At 43.3% G+C, this 19,650-nt stretch overlaps 1 protein-coding gene across 26 annotated transcripts in view; it reads left to right on the plus strand.

The window, feature by feature from the left end:
• The window catches only part of MAGI1 (membrane associated guanylate kinase, WW and PDZ domain containing 1), a 617,182-nt gene that overhangs the window by 145,590 nt on the left and 451,942 nt on the right, over window positions 1–19,650 (plus strand). The window lies entirely within an intron of this gene.

Raw genomic sequence — 19,650 nt, forward strand, 5'->3', positions numbered from 1 at the left:
GGGATGGGGAAATGTATATTAAAGGAAAATAGTGAAGAAAGTGGAGAGAATGACTTGGAAACAGTATGATCATGAGTTGGGAGCACGAGCTTTCAATCTGGATTCAAAATCTCCCTCTGCCATTGACTACCTATTTAACTGTAGGAAACCTAGGTCACTTCTGAGGCAAATTTTTCTCACCTGTGAAACGGAACTAATAATAAGCACTTGTATTATAGAGTGGCTGTGAGCAGTAGAGGAGGCATTGCCTAAAAGTAACAGCACAGCCTGTATTTACTGAGAGCTTCCTATGTGCTAGTCACTGTGCTAATGTAATTCTCTAATATAATCTTTACAACAACCCTGTGAGTTATGTACTGTTATTTTACCCATTAGGAAGCTGAGGGTCTGAGCTGTTCAGTAACATGCCCCCAGGTCACAGTGTTGGTAAATTAGCAGAGTGAGAGCTCTGATAGGATGACACCAATGTATGGATTGCAGAGACTGTGCGAAGTAGACATGAAAGACAATGTCCTTGTTTGTAGACACCAACAAATGGAGAACTACTATCCATGTAGGCAGGATAAAACACCGGGTGACTCATCCAGGGTTTTCTGGAGTAGTCCAAGAAGGGACACTGACCATATGGGGTGAAGGACAACGGAAAGTCGGCAAATCTCTTTCCATGGTATTTAGCCCCATCCCCAGGGCAAGTTTTCAAGTTTCTTTCTCAGCATTCACTAGAAACTCTGTATAGAGGTGATGCTAACTGCCCCAGATCACTCCTTGCCCCCACGTCTTCCTGAAGTCCTCTAGCTCTTTTTGAAGTCTCATCCCTCAGTCTGGTCCCAGGTAAAAGTGCCGTCTTACTCCTTTCTCTCCTCCTCATTCTGCCTGCCATGTTTTGCACTCTGTTGGTCTTACACCACCTTTCTCCTGCTTCTGAGATCCAGCATTTGCCTCCTGGGGAGCACCCACAATTCCATAATTATTTTTCTCCCTTTCCCCTTGACAGTTCCCACATTGTCTTCTCTCAGTGCTGTGCTCTCAGTGAGATAGCTTTGCTGTAGTCACACAGTCCCAGTACTGGAGCAGGTCACACATTCCAGAGGTGCAGGAAGAAAATGTTAACTCATCCTCCTTCCCCCTCCAGACTCACCCTTCCCTCAGCGCCACCCCAGGCATCCCGTGTTGCCAAATTGACTAGTTTTTCATGCCTTTAGGAACATATAAAGTGTAAAGATCATTGTATGTCTTCATTTCTTTACTAAAATGGTAGGGTGTTGCTCTGCACACAATCCTATTTTCCCCTTCCCTCCTCAACTCTCCTCCTTCCTGTAACGGTTCCTCCTTCCCTCCCTCCTTCCCTCCCTCCTTCCCACCTGCTTCCCTACTGGACCATACTCTCTCCCTTTCTGGCTCCTTCCCTTTTCCCCTCACTTCTCCCCTCTTTCCTAATTTCAGTGAGTTGCTTCCTTGGTCCAGTCATCATGCAGGGACCAGAGGATGTAAAGGTGCATTAAGATATGGCCCTTGCCCTCTAGGAGATCAAGGTCTTGTGAGGAGATCAGGATATGCGTAGCTTATTGTTATGAAAGTTTTCTCTGTCATTTGGAATATCCTCCTCATTCACTTAGAATGAAATTGAAGAACCATTGGAGGCCCAGGCCTTCTACTCAAGTATTGAATTGACCTTGGGGTCTGAGAATTTAAAAAAAAAAAAAAATGTATCCCAATGCTCAGGCGGCCTATTAAATTAAGTCCATTCCTACCCTTCCCATTTTGTTTACCGATAATTCCAGACATTTCCTGCACACAGTAGGCTTCTGTCTATAGTAGAAATAAACTCTCAACATCCTTGGTAGAATAAATAGCTCTTTCTCAGAGGAACTGCATTTAATGAAGAATGGCTTTCCCAACCTCAGAAGCGGCTTGACCCATTGTAAAGGTAGCAATCAGTGGCTCAATCTATAAAGCCAGGTATGGAACACAACGCAGATTTCATTTTCTGTGTTGAAGAATAGGGAAGATATATTGACGCTTGCTCTGTGCCTGGCCTTATACTGCATGGCCTGCACGTGTCTCTCACCCTCTCATTCTCACTGTCAGGCATGAGATAGAGAGTACTAGAACTATTTAATTGTAGACAAGGAACCTGAGACGCCAAGTAGTAAGAACATTCATTTCAGTTTAATTCATGTAGAAGTATTCATTGGGTGCCTACTGTGTGCCAGGCTCTGTTGTAGACACTTGTAATACATCATTAAATAACAAAGAGTCTTGCCCTTGGGCAGTGTACCTTTTAACGAGGGTGGGCAGGTAGGGTAGGATGGATAATAAACTATAAACATAATGAATTAGTAAATTATGGAGTACAGTAGAAGTTGATAAGGACCGTGAAAAAAAAGAAAAAATAGAGAAAGGTGAGGGAATTGAAAGTGGTCAGGGTTTAGCAGTTTATAGTATTTAATGGAATACTCAGGTTAGACTTTATGGAGAAGTCAAGAATTGAGTAAAATATGCAAAATATCAATATTAAAAAAAGATTACTCTGTCCTATCATCTTGCTAAAAGGGTTGAAGAACTCATTTAACAAGTCTTTGTTGAGCTGGGCAATGCAGGAATGGTTCTTCACCCATGCCCCCTAATGGCTTATGGTTTCTCTAGGGAGATCTGTTAGCCCCCAGGAAATGACTGGGTGTCCAAGGGAATAGGGCAGACGGATTTCCAGTGGAGTTCAGAGGAGGCAAGACTGGATGTCGGTAAGCACCTCCCAGAGATAAATGCTCAGCACACATTATGTGGAGGCCCTGTGACTGACTCACAGAGATTCTGAAACATTTTTCCAGAGCTCTGGGAATCTCTCTGGGAGGTTAAGTGGTGAAGCCTTGTCTTGGGAGTCAAACTACCTTTTGAGTCTGAGCTCTACCATTTCACGATGGTTAGTGTGTTCCTTCAGCTCTTTTGAGATTTGCTTTCTTCCTCTGTAAAATGGGGAAATTAATACTTAGCTCAAAGAGTCGTTGTAAAGCTGATGTAAGGATTGTTGACAGCATTTAGTGTGGTAACTGACACGTTGTCACAATAGTGATTATTTTCATCCATCCTCATCTGTAGGATCTTCTGAGGTTTCGTTTCAAGATTGGAGTCTCTGGCAAGATGGCTAAGATAACAATTAGCCTCACCAAGACCCCTCGCCTAGGCTGGGTGAGAGGCCCAGAGGAGGGAGGCCCTGGCATTTCTCACTTCCTTTTCCCGACACGGGACCAACTTTCCAGAACACCACATGGACCAAAAAAACTCATAGGGATTTTTCTCAGCAGGTGCACTTGTAAACAAGTGACAGGGCGGAGAGAGGTGGCTTGGGGAGTCCTGATAGATGAGCAGTTGTCAGGAGTCACCCCTGGGACTGCCATCTGTTCCCATCCTCCCCAGACTTGTCACAGCCCACCTCCAACCCAGACTGGAATTCCGAAAGCACAAGTAAAGGGCCAAGGTCCTTGGGACTGGATTGAGGGCAGCCTTACGTGGTGGCTGTTTTCTGTGCAGCCTAGTCACACTCTTTGAGATTAGGTGGACTTTGGGCTGGTGATACAGGAAGGGATTCGTGGACTTTAGCTTTTTAGGAAATATTCCATGACTGATTCATGTATTCAGAAAACACTACTGCCAAAACTGTGTCCGACAGTGTGCTTGGGGTCAGGTAACCAAAGCTAGTAGAGGCACAGGCCCTGTCTTCAGGGAGCTTCTGGCCCTGATGTAGCTTCTAGCCAGCTTTAGGCTGGCCCGTGGGAGCTGCTGGTTGGATGATGGTAAACCTGGAGTGTTTATCTTGGGCCAGGTAACATTCTAGCCTCTATATACATATAAACGAGACAGTGCCTCTCTTTAATTCTCTAGGTCCAGAGCCCAGATTACATGGGTTATTCTGTCATGATCTGGTCTTTCTCCACTAGCTCTTCTGAATCCCATCCTAGGATTCCTTTTTCCTTTAGCGTTTTCTTTCTTTGTTCCCACCTTTAAAAAAAAAAAAATTGCACATCTCATTTTTAAAGAAAAAAATAGAAAATACAGGAAAGAAAAAATGAAGACAGCCAATATCAACAACCCCTCCCAAGCATACCTACTTTCTTCATATGTAGTATACCTTCATTTTATATATGTCTTATATATTTTATATCCTATATAATATTTATATTTTAATAGAATAATACATATGTTCATTTATACATATAAGTTGTATGTTGAAGTTACAAAATTTGAATCAGTATGTGTAGTATTTTGCAAACAATACACAGTGTTTTGAAGTTTGTTTTTCATTTAAAAACATGATGAACATCATTCCATGTCAGCAACTGCATCTGTGGTTTTTAAAGTATGCAAAGTGCTCCCTTTTTTGGTGTGCCATAATTGCTTTAACTAGTTACTGCTTTGGATGTTTCTAAATTTTCATTTTGGCACACATCCTAGATTATTTATTTGAAAATTTCCAGGAGAAAAATTGTGCTGGCAAAGGGCAAAGATTATCAGCCTATGCTGGGTAGCTCCCCCTACTGCTGATTTGTTTTTAACCATTACCGTTTATTGTATGTACCCTCTACATATGTATGTATGTATGCGTGTGTGTCTGTATTGTTTGTATATGCACGTGTGTGTATATACGTATGTGTATATGCACGTATGTATGTGTGTATACGTGTGTGGCAAAATTACAGATGTCCTTATCTGAAGTATTGGAGGACAGAGCTGCTTTTGTATATCGTTATGATAATGGTGGACATTTACATATATTCCTTTATCCCTGCCAGCCTTCCCTATAAAAATCTTCATCTCCCTTTCTCTGCAGCCTCAGTGAAATCTCCATTTTGTGACTGAGGTTTGAGTTTAAACAGCCACAGGGTGACTAGGCAGGACTTTCCCATTGGCTCAGTATTTCCAGTGAATCTCCTCGAAAAGCCACCTGGTTCTCCCCTACAGCCTGGAGGCAAGTGGCAGGGAAAGGGCACACGGTACTTTCGCCCCTTCCATTGCTCATGTCTTGTCCATAGTGAGCTGGCCTAAGCTGGGTAACTGGAGTGAAAGGTGCTGTTGTTTCCAGTTGGATGTGCAACTGGCTACGCGGTGCCGGACACAGCGGTCTAGCCACTCGTCACATGCCATGGTTCCCGCTGTTGATGGACAACCTGGACTGTCCACACTTTCCCATCACAGCTGCTGTTTGCTCAGTTGGCGAGCAAAACAGGGAAGCAGGCCACGTCCTCCACCTGCTCATGAAAGTTGTCCATTCCATTCATCACTCAGGGGAAAACTCCCCTGAACTGGACCAGGGAAGAAGAAGAGCCTGGAATCTTCTGAATGGGGTCACAATCACCCTATACAGATCTTTTCATCTTGGCTAGAAAAACCCATTGTTGATATTTTGGTGAAGAATCTTCCAGAGTTTCCTCAGTGTGTGTGTGTGTGTGTGTATGTGTGTGTGTGTGTGTGTTGGCAGACAGGTGTAACATTTTTTCCTTTGCAAAATAGGATTGTGTTGAATATGCGCTTACGTGACCTAATTTTTTAAATTTACAAATATATATATTTTTCATGTCAGTATTCTGTTGAATATTCATTAATTTATTCATTCATTCATTTAAAATCTAACATTTAAAAATTAAACAGAAGAATATTCTTTCCACCGTCATTCATTTAATATTAGTGGGAGTGACAGATAATAGTCAAATAATTGTAGCAGTGAATGTGAGGGAACGCTGAAGGAAAGTTAAGTGGTAGGCGTACTGCAGAGGGGACTCGATCCCTGAGGAACTGTCACTACAGTTGCCATCTGAGGACTGAAATGTGAACTTAGAATGAGAAAAGATGAGTCTGTATCCATTTTTATAGCTGTGTAAAAATTCCATTTATGGATATGTCATAAATTACATAACAAATTGTTAGACTTTTTTTCAGCTTTACTGAGGTATATGGGGGCATTTAGATTATTGTTGGTTTTTCATCCATTTTGTTCATTTTTATGGATGGATTCGAGCTTTGAGCTCTTGATCTAGCAGTGGGGTGGATTTGCCTGTATTTACCAACATCCTCATCTGGCTCCTGGTATTTAATGATCCAAGTTTTCACACCTCAGCCTGGGCAGTAGACAAAGGTAACAGACCTGCCAAGGAATTGCTTGAAGGAAGTGGCCTCATTTCGGGGATGTTGAGGCCAAGTAGCCACACCTGGACATACTGTAATCTCGTGGTAGCTGGAATATATGAAGATACAGAGGCAATTCACTCTATAGTATCATAAGCCATCCTCCTGTAGTAAAGGAGTGAACTTAGTCCGTTCCATCTATTCTGAAAGCCTGAGGACATGGTGACCAGCTCTGCATGAGCTTCTCAGAGGAGTTAGTGAATGAACTGATCCTTGAAGGCTGATCAGAATTTTGTCAAATATTAAGGGATTTGGGGCCTTCTGATAGAAGGAACTCTAAGTGCGAAGATTTCAAGGATTACAGAGGCCTGGCGATATCTGGTACATTACTAGCTTCTTTGTGGGAAGTGGGTTTGGAGGGAGGATAGTTGGGGCTGGATGGGGAGAAACCTTGATTGCCGTCCTTGGAAGGTCAGGTCTCATTCTGTAGGTAGTGAGGAGAGAGTCATTTCATCAGGTTGATTATGTTAGGGGAATGTTAGCTGATATAACAGATTAACCCCAGAGCCTCTGTGACTTCATATCATAGAAATTAATTTCTCCTTCACGTAATGTCCAAAACAGGTGTTTGTACTTAACAGGCTGCTCTCTTCCAAGTGGTGATTCAGGGTCCCAGCCTTTTCCATTTTGGAGGGTCTGCTTCTGCCATCTTCAGCCTGTGGCTTCCATGTCATTGTGCATATCTGCAACAAGCTGGTGGAAGAAGAAAAAGCAGAGTAGCATGAAGTTTTTATAGGCCAAGTTTGAAATGGTCTCATGTTACTTCTGTGCACGTTTTCATTGGCTAGAACTCAGTTCTAGGGTCCCCCAAGCTGCATGGGGGGCTGGGGAATGGAGTCTAGGTGTCTTGCATGGGATGAAGAGGAATAGAATAGCAGACCCTGCTGCATTGCTGTTTTAGTTGTGGTGGGATTGAGGGTGATCTAGAGGAGAGGAAGCCCAGAGACAGGGAGGGAAAAGGGCTCAGCATGAAGGCATGAATAATTAAGGTTAACATTTATTTGGTACTCAACTCTGTGGCAGGAGCTAAGTTATTTCAGAAGCATCAACTCTATGAGATAGGTACTGTTGTTTTCCCCATTTTACAGAATAAAAATCTGAGCCTGGGGGTGACTTGTTGAGAACCAGAAGAACCAGGGTTCAGACCCAGGCAGATCTTAGTCTAGCGCCTGAGCTTTTAACCACAACTGTCTCTTGCTGGGCAGTGCTGTCTTCCGGGAGTGCAGAAGGGAGGGGAAGGTGGGCAAGAGGTCCGAGTCTACAGTGAGTTGGCCAGTGCCTCATGAGATGTGCAGAAAAGAAAGGAATCCAAGCTGAACAAGATGGCAAGCTTGGGAGCCCGGGGGTGCCAATTAGAGAGACAGGGTGTGCTCTGTGTGACTGTTTGTGCAAGAGGCCTCACCATTTGTTCCAGATCTGCCATCTCACAGTGCCTGGCCCTGATTTAGCACATGGACTGCACACGCCTGTTAACATCTTGACAAGTTGCTTTATAAGCATTTTTATTGGTTGCTCTGTATTAAAGGAAAGTTCACTGCCTTGCACTTTTTAGATGGGACAGTGGAGGCACAGTCCCTGTGACTCAGCCATTGAGTCATTTTGCTCTTCATTGTGTGAATGTCTTTGTCTCAGGTTGCCCCACCCCTCTGCAAGCTTCCACTCACCTTGAAGACCAACGTCAAATGGCCCCTCCCTGGGAAGCTTTCTCCAACTTCCATGGGCAGAAGTCGGTTGTTTTCTCTCTTCTCTGTTCACCCTGTGCTGTTAACTCTATTTATTTGTATAATAATCTATTCTGGACTCTGTTTCCTCTATGAGGATATCAACATCCCTAGTTCCTGGGGTTTATGTACAAGAGGGATTAAGGGCGCATAATTTTTGTGGAGATTTATTTTGTTCTTTTTCCCCTCTGAATATATAAAATGGGGGTTGCAACACAAAGTGTTTAGGGGCCAGGGAGGTGACATAAGTGACCCTGGCCTGTCCGGGACAGTCAGAATTGGTGAGGTGGTAGCCGGATAAGAGAGTGCACACCTGGTCTATAAAACTGGTAACTGAGCTTAAAAATACAAAAACAAACAAACAAACAAAAAACACAAAAATTGTTTTGGCAGACAGAATATTTACTTACAAGGGTTATGTTCAGCCCTTTGGCTTCTTGTTTGTGATCTCTGATAAGGAATATAGCTCTTTGGAGAAATCTTAGAAAACAAGGATTAACATCAAGAGGATATAGCCCAGTCCCCTGTCTCCCCCGCAGCTGAAAACTGGAGTGAGGAGAGCTTGTTTTCCGTCACTTTTTTTTTTTTTGGGCGGTACGCGGGCCTCTCACTGTTGTGGCCTCTCCCGTTGCGGAACACAGGCTCCGGATGCGCAGGCTCAGCAGCCATGGCTCACGGGCCCAGCTGCTCCGCAGCACGTGGGATCTTCTCGGACTGGGGCACGAACCCGTGTCTCCTGCATTGGCAGGCGGACTCTCAACCACTGCGCCACCAGGGAAGCCCTTCCGTCACTTTTAAATTTGGGGGTGACCCTGGCCCCCCTGGTCATAGATGTGCTGTTGGCTGACCCTTTCACATCCTCTGAAATGCTGCTGAAATCAGGACCTTCATTAAGGCACAAGTTGTGCCCCTCTTATTTGAATTCTGTATGTTACTTCGGAAGTAATGAGGAAACGAGAGAGAAGTAATGAGTATTGTTTCTTTGAAATGGCTCAAAGACGTAATTTGTCATTTCTCCCCCTTTCCTGCCCAAGGTAAGAATTTCTTGCTCTTTAAGTTCGAAGATTCCACTTGTATTTATAGTAGATGCATAGAAACTTGGTGCTAGCTCATTTGGAAGTGAAGATGAGTTAACTCTGAATTAGTAATAAAGTCAATGAGAAAATAGGATTTGATTTATTACTATTACAGTTTACACATAGTTGGAGATTATATATTTGTGAAAAATAATCCTTGAAAATTGCAGTTGAAATCTGTGAAGGACGGTTTCCCTTTTCAAAGGAGCTGACGGAAATGGAAGAAGAGGGAAAATTACTCACTGTGAGTCTACCGTACGCACATCCTGCTTTTCTCCCCCGAGGATGCCCTTCAGTGGCACCAGCTGCCTTACTGGAGGGCAGCTCGAAACAGAGTCCCAGAGGGACATTCCCTGTGGCACCTGGCTGAGGATGCCATCACCATGGCACATCCCCACAGCTCCTGTTAGAAATGTACCCAGAGATCCCAGTGGCCTCTGGCGAGGACTCCTCCCTCTTTTGAGTTAGTGTGGAGGGAGGGTGGGGAAGCATACAGGCTGCAGAGACCAGCTCTCTCACTGCCGAGCTGTGTGGTTTCTGGCTCATCCCCAATCCAGTGTTTGTGTGCCTCTGTAAAGATGGCTCTGTCAGTATGCTTGTTTACAGTTCTGGTATAAGGACTAAATAAAATCACATATTTAAAGCACATACCATTCCACATATCCCTTCTCCCCCTTTCTTGCCCAAGGTAAGAATTTCTTGCTCTTTAAGCTTGAAGATTCTACTTGTATTTATAGTAGATGCAGAGAAACCTGGTGTTAGCTCATTCGGAAGTGAAGATGAGTTAACTTTGAATTAGTAATAAAGTCAGTGAGAAAATAGGATTTGATTTATTACTATTGCTATTTACACATAGTTGGAGATTATATATTTGCACAAAATAATCCATGAAAATTGCCGTGTTGTTTTCGCATGTTATCCCACAGGAGGAGTTTCTTGCAGAGATAAGAAAAGCAGACCTTCGGTGTTTTTAAAAAGCCAAGTTTTATGGTCAAAATGCTACCCACTCTCCCTTTCTTCTTCCCCAAAACAGAGATAGTCACAATTACATCCCATGAAGAGATGTAAAGAGTAGAGCAGAGTTAAAGGTAAAGGAATTTTCAGTTCCTGCTCTGAAGAAGCAGTGATTTAGTGATATCTTATTAGAATTTTGAAAATCCTGTTTTCTCATCTTTTCAAATTTATTAATAGCATTACCCAGCCAAGCAGACTTACAAATCCACAAGATTAAAAATTTGCTGAATGTGGCGAATTTCAGGGACCCTCCGATGTATTGTCTCCATAACAACTGGCTTGTGTCATTGATGTGAGGCATGGCACTTTCTTTTTGCTAATCACACAGTTTTATAAACATCCCTTTATGTTGTCAACATGGAACAGTGAGTTCTTTCTGAAGTCATCAGGAAGCTTCAGTTTGTCATGAATTTTTGTTCTGTGGTAATGGTTACATTGACGCTTAGGCCATTATGAAAATATTATACTTGTTATCACCATTTTAGAGTTAATACAGGGGAAAATACTAGGTTTCTATGAATCTTTACTTAATAGTGGAAATGTTGTATAACTTGGTCAATTTGTTCCCTTTCTCCTTGCCATCCTATTTCATTTTAAATGCCTAAGGGATGTTTTCAGTGTGTCCCTCCATAAAAGAATGGAATGCAGGTAAAGCAGGACCCATCTGTGTCTGTCCCATTTATAGTCTGGCGGACTATAGCACCACCTAACCTGTTTCCTAGGGCATAGCACTTTTTAGAATTTCAAGAAAGCCAGGCATCTCAGGTGGGTGGGTACCTTTTTAGGGAAGGGAAAATAATGTTACCTCTACCCTTGTAGGTTTTAGCTGAGACACTCCCCCCAACCCCCAGTAATAAGTGACAGATTAACAGGAGGAAAAACAAACAAAAGTTTAATAACATCTGTACCTCCTGTATACATGGGAGATACCCAGGAAAACTGAATAAAATTTCCCGAAATGACCCAAACCATCCCTTAAATACCATCTCCAGCTAAAGACAAAAGAAGGTGTTTGGGATGGAAGAAAGTCAGTAATGGGAGATTATCAGAAAACCACAGTAAACAAGGGTATGCTTGTTATGCAGATTTAAGTCCTTGATTCTCTGTTGATAAGAATTTCTTGAGTTTATTCATCCTCCTCTTCCTGGTACAGATGGGAAGATACCCTTACAAATGGAGATTTCCCTTATCAATGTAAGTGTCTTCATAACTCCCACTCAGTTTTCAGAGTTTCACCTTTGTCTGCTGTTTCTTAAAAATGATCAGCATAAAATAATATTTTTGCCTCGGGGACATATTTTGGGTTGGTAAATTCTGCTCCCCTTCAGGTTCTTCCTTCAGGAAAGTACTAGAAAAAAGAGCCCAAAATCACAGCCTTGCAGATCAACTCCCTGCAGCACATCCCTGTGAGGAACTCAGAGACCCTGGGCTCTGAACTGTGTGATCTGGCAGGACCCTTGACTCTTGCTTTGTCTTCCATGAATTGGGTTCCAAGATCTCTGCTCTGGCTGGAGTAATGTGAGGCTTAACCGGTGTAAATTAGAAAATAGCCATGAAAGCATTCTGCTTTGCAAACGATCCTTGGGTGATAATGACACAATTTCATCAATTTTTAAAGTTGTTAAAATGTGAAAAATAGGACATAGCTGAAATCATAGATGACTTGGCTTCATTTTTATGTTTTGATGGTTCATAAAATCTAAAACAGCCTCAGATTTTGGGCAGTCCTCTCATGTTTCCTCCCTGCAGGAAACCGCTTGCCAGTCCTCATAAAGACCAGCTGTATTTCCTATTCTGAATACCGTTGACCATGACTCTAGCAACTGACCCTAGGAACAAAGGCCAGCTCCCATGGAGAAATAAAGGCTGCCTTTCTGCCAGGTGTGCTTGTATGTGTGCAGTGGCCATGAACCCTGCTAAGCCCCATTACCTCTGTTTGGGCTGGCTGATTCCTGTCGAGTGAACAGGGCAGTCAGGTTGTATTGGTTTTCATGCGGTTCCTGCATTTTGGGGAGACTGGTTGACAATTTTTCATATGTCACTCAATTAAGAGGAAAGGAAGTCTGGCTCCAGGGGCAATTTGAGGTCCCCTTCCATTAGGCATCCTGTAAACTTGAGCACGTATGAAGCCTCCCAGAGAAGAGAAGGTCCTGTTCCTCCATGCTGTTGGCTGCAGTCGAAACCAAGTTCCCCTGCCGAGTTTATGATTAACCTCTCCATCCAAAACTAGTCCCTTTCTTGTCCTGGCCCTGTTTCCTTCGGGTTTGAGGAGTATCAAAGAAAAGGGGGATTGAACCCAGCAGGACCCCATGGGGCCCTCCTGTGACCACCATTTTTCCTAGGCCTTCCCTGAGTTCCAAAGAGCAGACTGAAGCAGTTACTAATTAGGGAAGTGAGGTAGAAACCAAGGAAAAACAGTGAAGCAAGAAAAGTACCGATAGCTTAAACAATAGTTCAGCAATAAAACAGAGTCCTAGTTACTCCTTAACGGATGGATATACATAATAATCGGTTGCCTATCTTTTTTTTTTGGCAGTACGCGGGCCTCTCACTGTTGTGGCCTCTCCGGTTGCGGAACAGAGGCTCCAGACTCGCAGGCTCAGCGGCCATGGCTCATGGGCCCAGCCGCTCCACTGTTGCCTATCTTTGAGTTGTTCTGCAGAAACTAAGACTCCATCCAGGTGGTGGATGGTGACTATGTGCTGACCACAGCACACAGAACCCAGACTGGTTGGAACCAGAACGTTGATGATTAAGATTTCTGAAACATCACCTTTTTACCTCACCATGAACCAATCAGAAGAAAGGCCACGAGCTGCAACCCTCACTCCAAATGTTGCCTTTAGAAACCCTTCCCTGGAGAGTTCAGTTCTTTTGAGCATGAGCTGCCAGTTCTCCTTGTTTGGCGCCCTGCAATAAACGCTATACTTACCTTCACCACCACACAGTGTCAGTAGATTGGCTTTGGCACAGCAAAGCCAGTCTTGGGAGAGGGGACCCAAGTTTGGTCCCCTAACACAGTGGGGAGAACTTTCCAGCTTGCAGAGCAACTTGAGACTCTAATGTGCCCCAGGCATCATATAGTGGAGGCAAGCTGACCTCTTGAAAAAGTACTGTTGACACGAAGGTTTAGTGCATGATATTCTCCCTTATTCGTCTGAAATATGTCAGAGTGGAAAGGAGCAAAGCTTGGTGTGTTCTCTTAGACTCCCTGTTTTCTGTAGCACTGCAACATTTCTGTTGATGTGAAGGTGACCTTGTCATTCTGCATGCAGGGATGTGTGGGAAGGAAACAGCATCAGGCAGCATGCCGTTTAGACTAAATTGGATTGGGCACCTGAGTTCATTGACTCAGTGCTCTGGTAGAGACTATCTGATCGGACCTTGAGTGTTTGCCACCATCTGCCATTCGTTTTTACCTTCTGTCACCTGGGAGGCTTGTTACAGAGTTGGATGGAGGAGGTAGGCATGAAAAAGCTGAACATATGAGCTATTTAATTGGTACAGAAAGCTGAGTATATAAAGGGGTGTTGGGGTAAGTCCTGCATTCCATTCTTTTGGGGTCTTCAATTCACCTTGCTTTTGCTTTTCTTCTCCCCAACCTGAGGACTGCTTGTCCAGATGGTCTCCCTACACCTGTGCTTTCCAGTGGTGGCCATTAGCCACGTGGGCTATTTAAATTGAAATATAAATTAATGAAAATTAAATGCAATAAAAAAAACCCTCAATCCCTCCAACATAGTAGCCATGTTTCAAGTAGTCTGTAACCACATGTGGCTACCACGTAGGACAGTGCAGATCTCAAATATTTCCATCATGGCAGAAAATTCTGTTGGACAGCACTACAGACAGTAACTTTAGAAGAACAGAGGTCGTGTGTGTGTGTGTGTGTGTGTGTGTGTGTGTGTGTGTGTGTGCGCGCGCGCGCGCACGTGCTTGTCATCAAGTCTTGAGTGCTAAACCAGGGTTGCCTGACCCATGAAAAGCTCCCAGGAATGATCTTCTGCATGAGTGAGTGAAAGAATGAGTGAGAGGCTATACATGAGTGAATGAATGAAGGAGTTTCGTCCTCCATGAGCTTGGATTAACAATGCCCTTCTTTTTCTCACTCCAGCTGATGCACCCAGTGCGGGTAATGCTATCCAGGCATGGTTCTTATAAGTATACATGTGCCATCTGCCCCCTTCTGACTTCATTTATTTAATTACATTTCCTCCCAGTTCTTTAGTGCTGTTTGATCTGTTGCCTGCAGGTCTCCAAGCAAACATTTCACAGGCCATTTTCTGTCTTTTGGATTCCTACAGGGTCCTACTCCTAATGGCATATTTTATTGAGCACATCCTGTATGCTGGCTAGGGCGCTAAGTGCTTCAGGTAAACAATTTAATGCAGTCCTCCTGGGAGGTAGGTAGGTTCTACTGGGGTCCCCATGGGAAAGCTGAGGTCTGCCAGGATAAGAAGCTTGCCCAAGGTGAGCCAGCTCCCTAGAGCATGGCAGAGCTAGTGGTCACATCCATATTGAAGAATCCAAAGCCACCAGGCTGGACCCTCTTTCACTGTACCCTCATTGCTTTAATTTCTTTCAGTATTTTGATTGATCTTAGAAGTACCTTGGGCTCTGTATCATTTAGGAATAATTGTATTGTGATGATAATTCAGAGACCCTAAAATAGTAACCTATACAAGATTGACTGTTTTCCCAGGAAATGAAAAGTGCAGGCAAAGGTGGTCCAGGGTGTTTAGAGCCCATTGTAATATCACCACTTCTGTTCTCTATTCTGCTGTCCCTGGGTCAGGCTCTTATCCTCACCTCGAATGAGCCTCCTGGATCAAGTTCAAGGCAGGAAGAAGCGAGAAGGATGAGAAGGGGGCTAAGAACAGATGACAGCTGTCTGTCCTCTTTTAAGGACGTTTCCTTGAAGTTCCACCCAGTGGCTCTGCTGATACCTCCTTGGTTTCCCCTCACTGCAGGGACACATAGTCTTTCATCTGGACACCCTGCCTTCAGTGACAATGGCCCTCCTACCCACAAGCACTAAGGGAAGACTGGGTATTGGGTAGGCACCCTGCAGCCTGGCCCAACCTCATGTTTTTATTTCCATTTTAGAGGTTGTGAACTCACACCCCATGGATGTGGGCAGGTTCTAGTTTATCATCCCAGACTTTATTACTTTTTATTCTTGAGATCTGGCATACCCTCTCCAGCTGCAGTCAGCACTCTTCCCTCTTGTATAATGCCCAGCCCATGTGCTAGTTTATATCACCTTCCTGGTCCCTGCAGACATTTGTTTCTTCAGCCCCCGATTGGAGGATGCTATTCCCACCTTCTAGGTGTCACACCTCTCCCTCAGTTGTGGGCTTTTACTAGGTATTTCCCCCTTCAGGGGTGTGACCATCTGTCACGGCTTGTCACTCGGGAGATGTGTGGGAACTGCGGTTCGTAGTGCGACCAGAAGAGCCAGGGGACATAGCAGCCTGTTTAGTGGCAGAGACTAGCTTGATTTGTAGGTCTATGCTTCATTTGTGAAACCTGTGGGGCTCAGCACCCTCTGGTGGGATGTTGTATGCAAATTCCCTCGAACAGGACTTCCTGGAGTGGTGTTTATAAGACTAGCTTTGAGCTTTTCCGTGCGTATGTTTGAAAGTTACCCATGTTGCAGAAAGGGTGGTTCTCTTAAGTCTGGCCTTTGAGACGGCTTTTATTATCTGGTGGGCTCTTTGTATGAATCATATGGAAATGTTGATTCCTGATTCCTGCTGGTATAGGAATTCCTGAGCTTTTTAGAGAGTGGAGACATGGGTTCACATGTTTCACTTCATTCATTCATCCATCCACCCCTCCAAAGGTCAGACATTTTGTATGTACAAAGCATGCTCTAAGTTATTACTGGGTTGGCAAAATCCTTGAGTATATCGCATTTGTTTATGTTTCTTTGTTTCTGTCTGCTTAAATGTTTTTTTTTTTCCTTAAATAAAAGGTTAGAATTTTCATCCAACCGATTTATTTTTGTTAGGTCCCTTTCTGAGGGTTCTTGGTTCAGAAGACCATTTTCTTCTACAAAGGTTTCTGCTTTTAGCATTAGCTACAAAATATGCCAGGCAAAGCATTTTATCGCAATTTAATAAAAAATGGTCTTGTGTAGATAAAGACTGCTTTTCTTTCCTTGTCATCCAGTTGCCCTTTTTGGACACATCTTAAGGTTTATTTATTGATCCTGAAATTCATTGTATATTTCTCTAATATTAATTTGATGGGGAGGATAGTGTGGGCAGAGCAGAGAAATGAATAAGGGTTAGATGTATCAGAACTTGCCAGCAGCTGAGAAAAGTGTGGTGTTTTAGACTTTTGATATTGAGGCATTTGAGGGATGGAACGTGTGTTAACTATATTATCAGCACAGGGTATGCATAGAAGAATGAGCTAAGATCTTGACCCTGCCAGGAACTCATTTATCAGTCTCTTAAACATGTAGTTGTAGGACAAGTCGTATCACACAAGCAAGGTAATGCTCACAGCTTCCATTGAGCTGTTCACTACATCCGTGTGGGGTTGGGCTAGCTAGAGATAGTCATCAATCTCAAGACACTTCTTTTTGAATCTTGGGTCATGAATCAACAAAGGATCTGGTGGTGTGCCTCAGAGTAGAGACCACAGATATTTTCTCATACTTTGCCAGTTACTTAACATATGGATATCAGGCATGTCTTCTTCTTTTTTTTGGTAATAGATGTGTGTACATACACACATGTCTAGTGTTTGTTTTTACCTGTTAGGTATGAGTGTCACATTTTGATCCACCATCCTAAATGTGTTTGATCACTACCCTCCTCTTTCTGGACAGGCTCAAATCTGATGCTGACCAGGGGTGGGAAGCCCATCCCTGCCAGCCTGCTGTTCCCATACTAGGTGCTGTATCACCTCATGGAAGCCACCAGGAGAATAACCTTGGCCAGGATCTCTTCCTTGTGCTGGGGTCCATCCAAAAGGAGGGCAGTTGTAGGTAGTGTTGATCTATGAACACTTGATATCTAGGCCAGTCATAACCCCACCTGGTGGAAGAACTGACTGCTTGTTTTGGGCCCATGTGCTCTTGAGCATCACGCCCCAGCTCAATTTATTCTCTTTTAAAACCTAAAAAACTTTCTCTGTATGATGTCAGCTTTTGGCCTTCGTCCACATTGTTCTCAAATTCTTCCCCTTTTCCTCTTTCTCTTGTAGATCTAAACTGTGCAGTCTCCTCTTCCTTTTGATGCTTATGTCTTCAAACTTTTTCGATGAAACTTTGTTGTATATTAGTGAGTATAAACACTTGATTTCTGTGAACATAATATATTTTAGAAAATATTCCCAAACATTTGTGACCATGTCAGTATGTATGTATCTTAGCCTAACAGACTTTCCCCGACTTAAGTTTAGAAATATACGCACCATTAGCACTACCCATCAAAATCCAAATCAGGCAATGACGTAATATCCGTAAGTCACTGAATGGGAGAAAATAAGACAAGGAGATTTGTAAAAATAATACAATCACTTTCATACAGCTTTCATTAATATGCAGATCACTTCCATAAACATGATCATCTTTGATCGTTTCACAGGTCCTAACATGGGGAGTTTTATCCCTGGCTGGAGACTTAGCCACTCATTTAGGGAGACACTGTAGAGTGAGCCCCTCCACATGCTAGGCCCAGTTCTAGGTACCAGGCACATAGTGCATTGTGAAGAAAGCAAAGTCCCGGCCTTCTAGTGGGGAGTGCTTGAAAAGAAAGGATGTGTGATTGTGCCTTTGAGGGGTTCAGTGCCTGGCCTGAGTTCCTGCAGCAAGGTAGGGAGGGAGTGAACATTGCATCCTAGGTGTTTCTATGTCAGTGGGGTTTTTTCTGCAGTCTTGGTTATCAATTCTTTCCACCCGTGTATCTCTATAAAAACAGAGCATGAAAAGCTCAACATTACTTTGACTGCTTGAGTTTTTTCCTAAAAGTTCATCCAGAGTTTACCTAGTATACTATTACATATCTTTGTTTTAATATAAAACTCTTTTCGGTGATGTAATGTCCCTCCCTTTATCTTTACACTCCAGGAGGATGTTTCTTGCTTATTTGACGCTTCAAGGATACCTTTGCATTATTAGGGTGACTAGCCATGCTGGTTTGTCCGGGATTGAGGGGCTGCTGGGATGTGGGATTTTCTTAAAATAGAGACAGTGTTGGACTTTCCTCCTGGTTTGCCTGGGACTGAGTGGTTTCCTGGGTTTGCAGGACTTTGGTGCTAAAACTGGGTAAGTCTCAGGCAAAAAGGGACTAGTTGGTTGTCCTAGATTGCATACTGGAAGTGGAAGGGGACTGTATTCACCACAATTTAGTGCACATCACAAACATACCAGTACAAACTCTTAGAACATTCCCCAAATAGTTATATTTAAATTAGCATTATTATTATTCTTTTTTTTTCAATAAAGAAACAGGGTATCTCAATAAGTTTGGCTAGTGATATTTTACTTCTAATATCAATTATTTTGGAGAAAAATATGATATGGCCCTGAAACATAATAGTGCATGATTGATAAATTGATTTTAGTTATGTGTTCATGCTTTGTACCATATTAGTCAAGTAGCTTATTTATCTGCATTGCAGAGAAAGTCTCTGCAGTGTGTGTCTGTGTGTCCGTGTGTGCGTGTGTGTGTTTTCCTTCTACACTGAGAATTTTCAGTGAAGGGAAGAAAATGACCTTAGAATTTATAAAGAGATAAATACAATTTGTAGTAGGGAGGGGAGGACTGGCAGCAGCGTAGCTTAGTGTCGGAAAGCTTGGGTGCTGGACCCTGACAGTCCTGAGTTTGAGCCCTGCCACCTGCAAGCGGGATGCTCTTGATCGAGTTACTTCAGCCCTCTTAGAAGCTGAGTCTGGAGAGAAGAGCTGGTTGCTTTGGGATTGAATATCTGTAGGTTTCCAAATGCCAACATCAAATCTTTAGTGGAACCTGGAAAGAAGTAAAAAAAAGTTTCTTGATTTATATTTTAGTTCAGTTAAATTAGTTCTCTGTTAGGTGTAAAGAAAAAATATACCTCCAATGTACCCGGGGAACACCATTTAATCATTTGTACCTGTCTGGTAGAAATGCTATTTCTTACCTAAAAAAAAAACAACAACCAGTCATTCATTGAATACTTATGGACATCTTAACATTTACTCCTTATAAGCAGCTTATAAAGTGGTCTATCACTCAGTATTGTCTGCAGTAACAGACACAGCCAATCTCCAAATACCAGTGTGGCCCCTCAAAGAAGAGAGGTTTTCTTTTAGCTCAGGATACTTGTGCATCAGATGGGTCAGTGGGTGGAGGGGGGGCCTGTCCACCGTAGTCACTCAGGTCGACAGGGAGCACACCCTCCCACCATTGCTGGTTGCTGTGTAAAAGGGAAAAGAAGGCTCTGGATGGTCTTGAATCTGCAGTTGAGTGTTTGGACTGGACTTGATACACTTTGTTTCTACACACAACTGATGGGCCAGAACTAAACACATGCCCCCCTACCCACCCACTCATAAAAGAGGAGGCCAGGTAGTTAACCCTTCCATGTCTCCAATGGCAGAAGGCCAGAATTAGTCGGCGAGCTGCTCTGATGTCCACCACATCCGGAAGTCTTCTCCTTTTGAAGAT

The sequence above is a fragment of the Orcinus orca genome, chromosome 10 (genome assembly GCF_937001465.1).
Source record: "Orcinus orca chromosome 10, mOrcOrc1.1, whole genome shotgun sequence".
NCBI lineage: Eukaryota > Metazoa > Chordata > Mammalia > Artiodactyla > Delphinidae > Orcinus > Orcinus orca.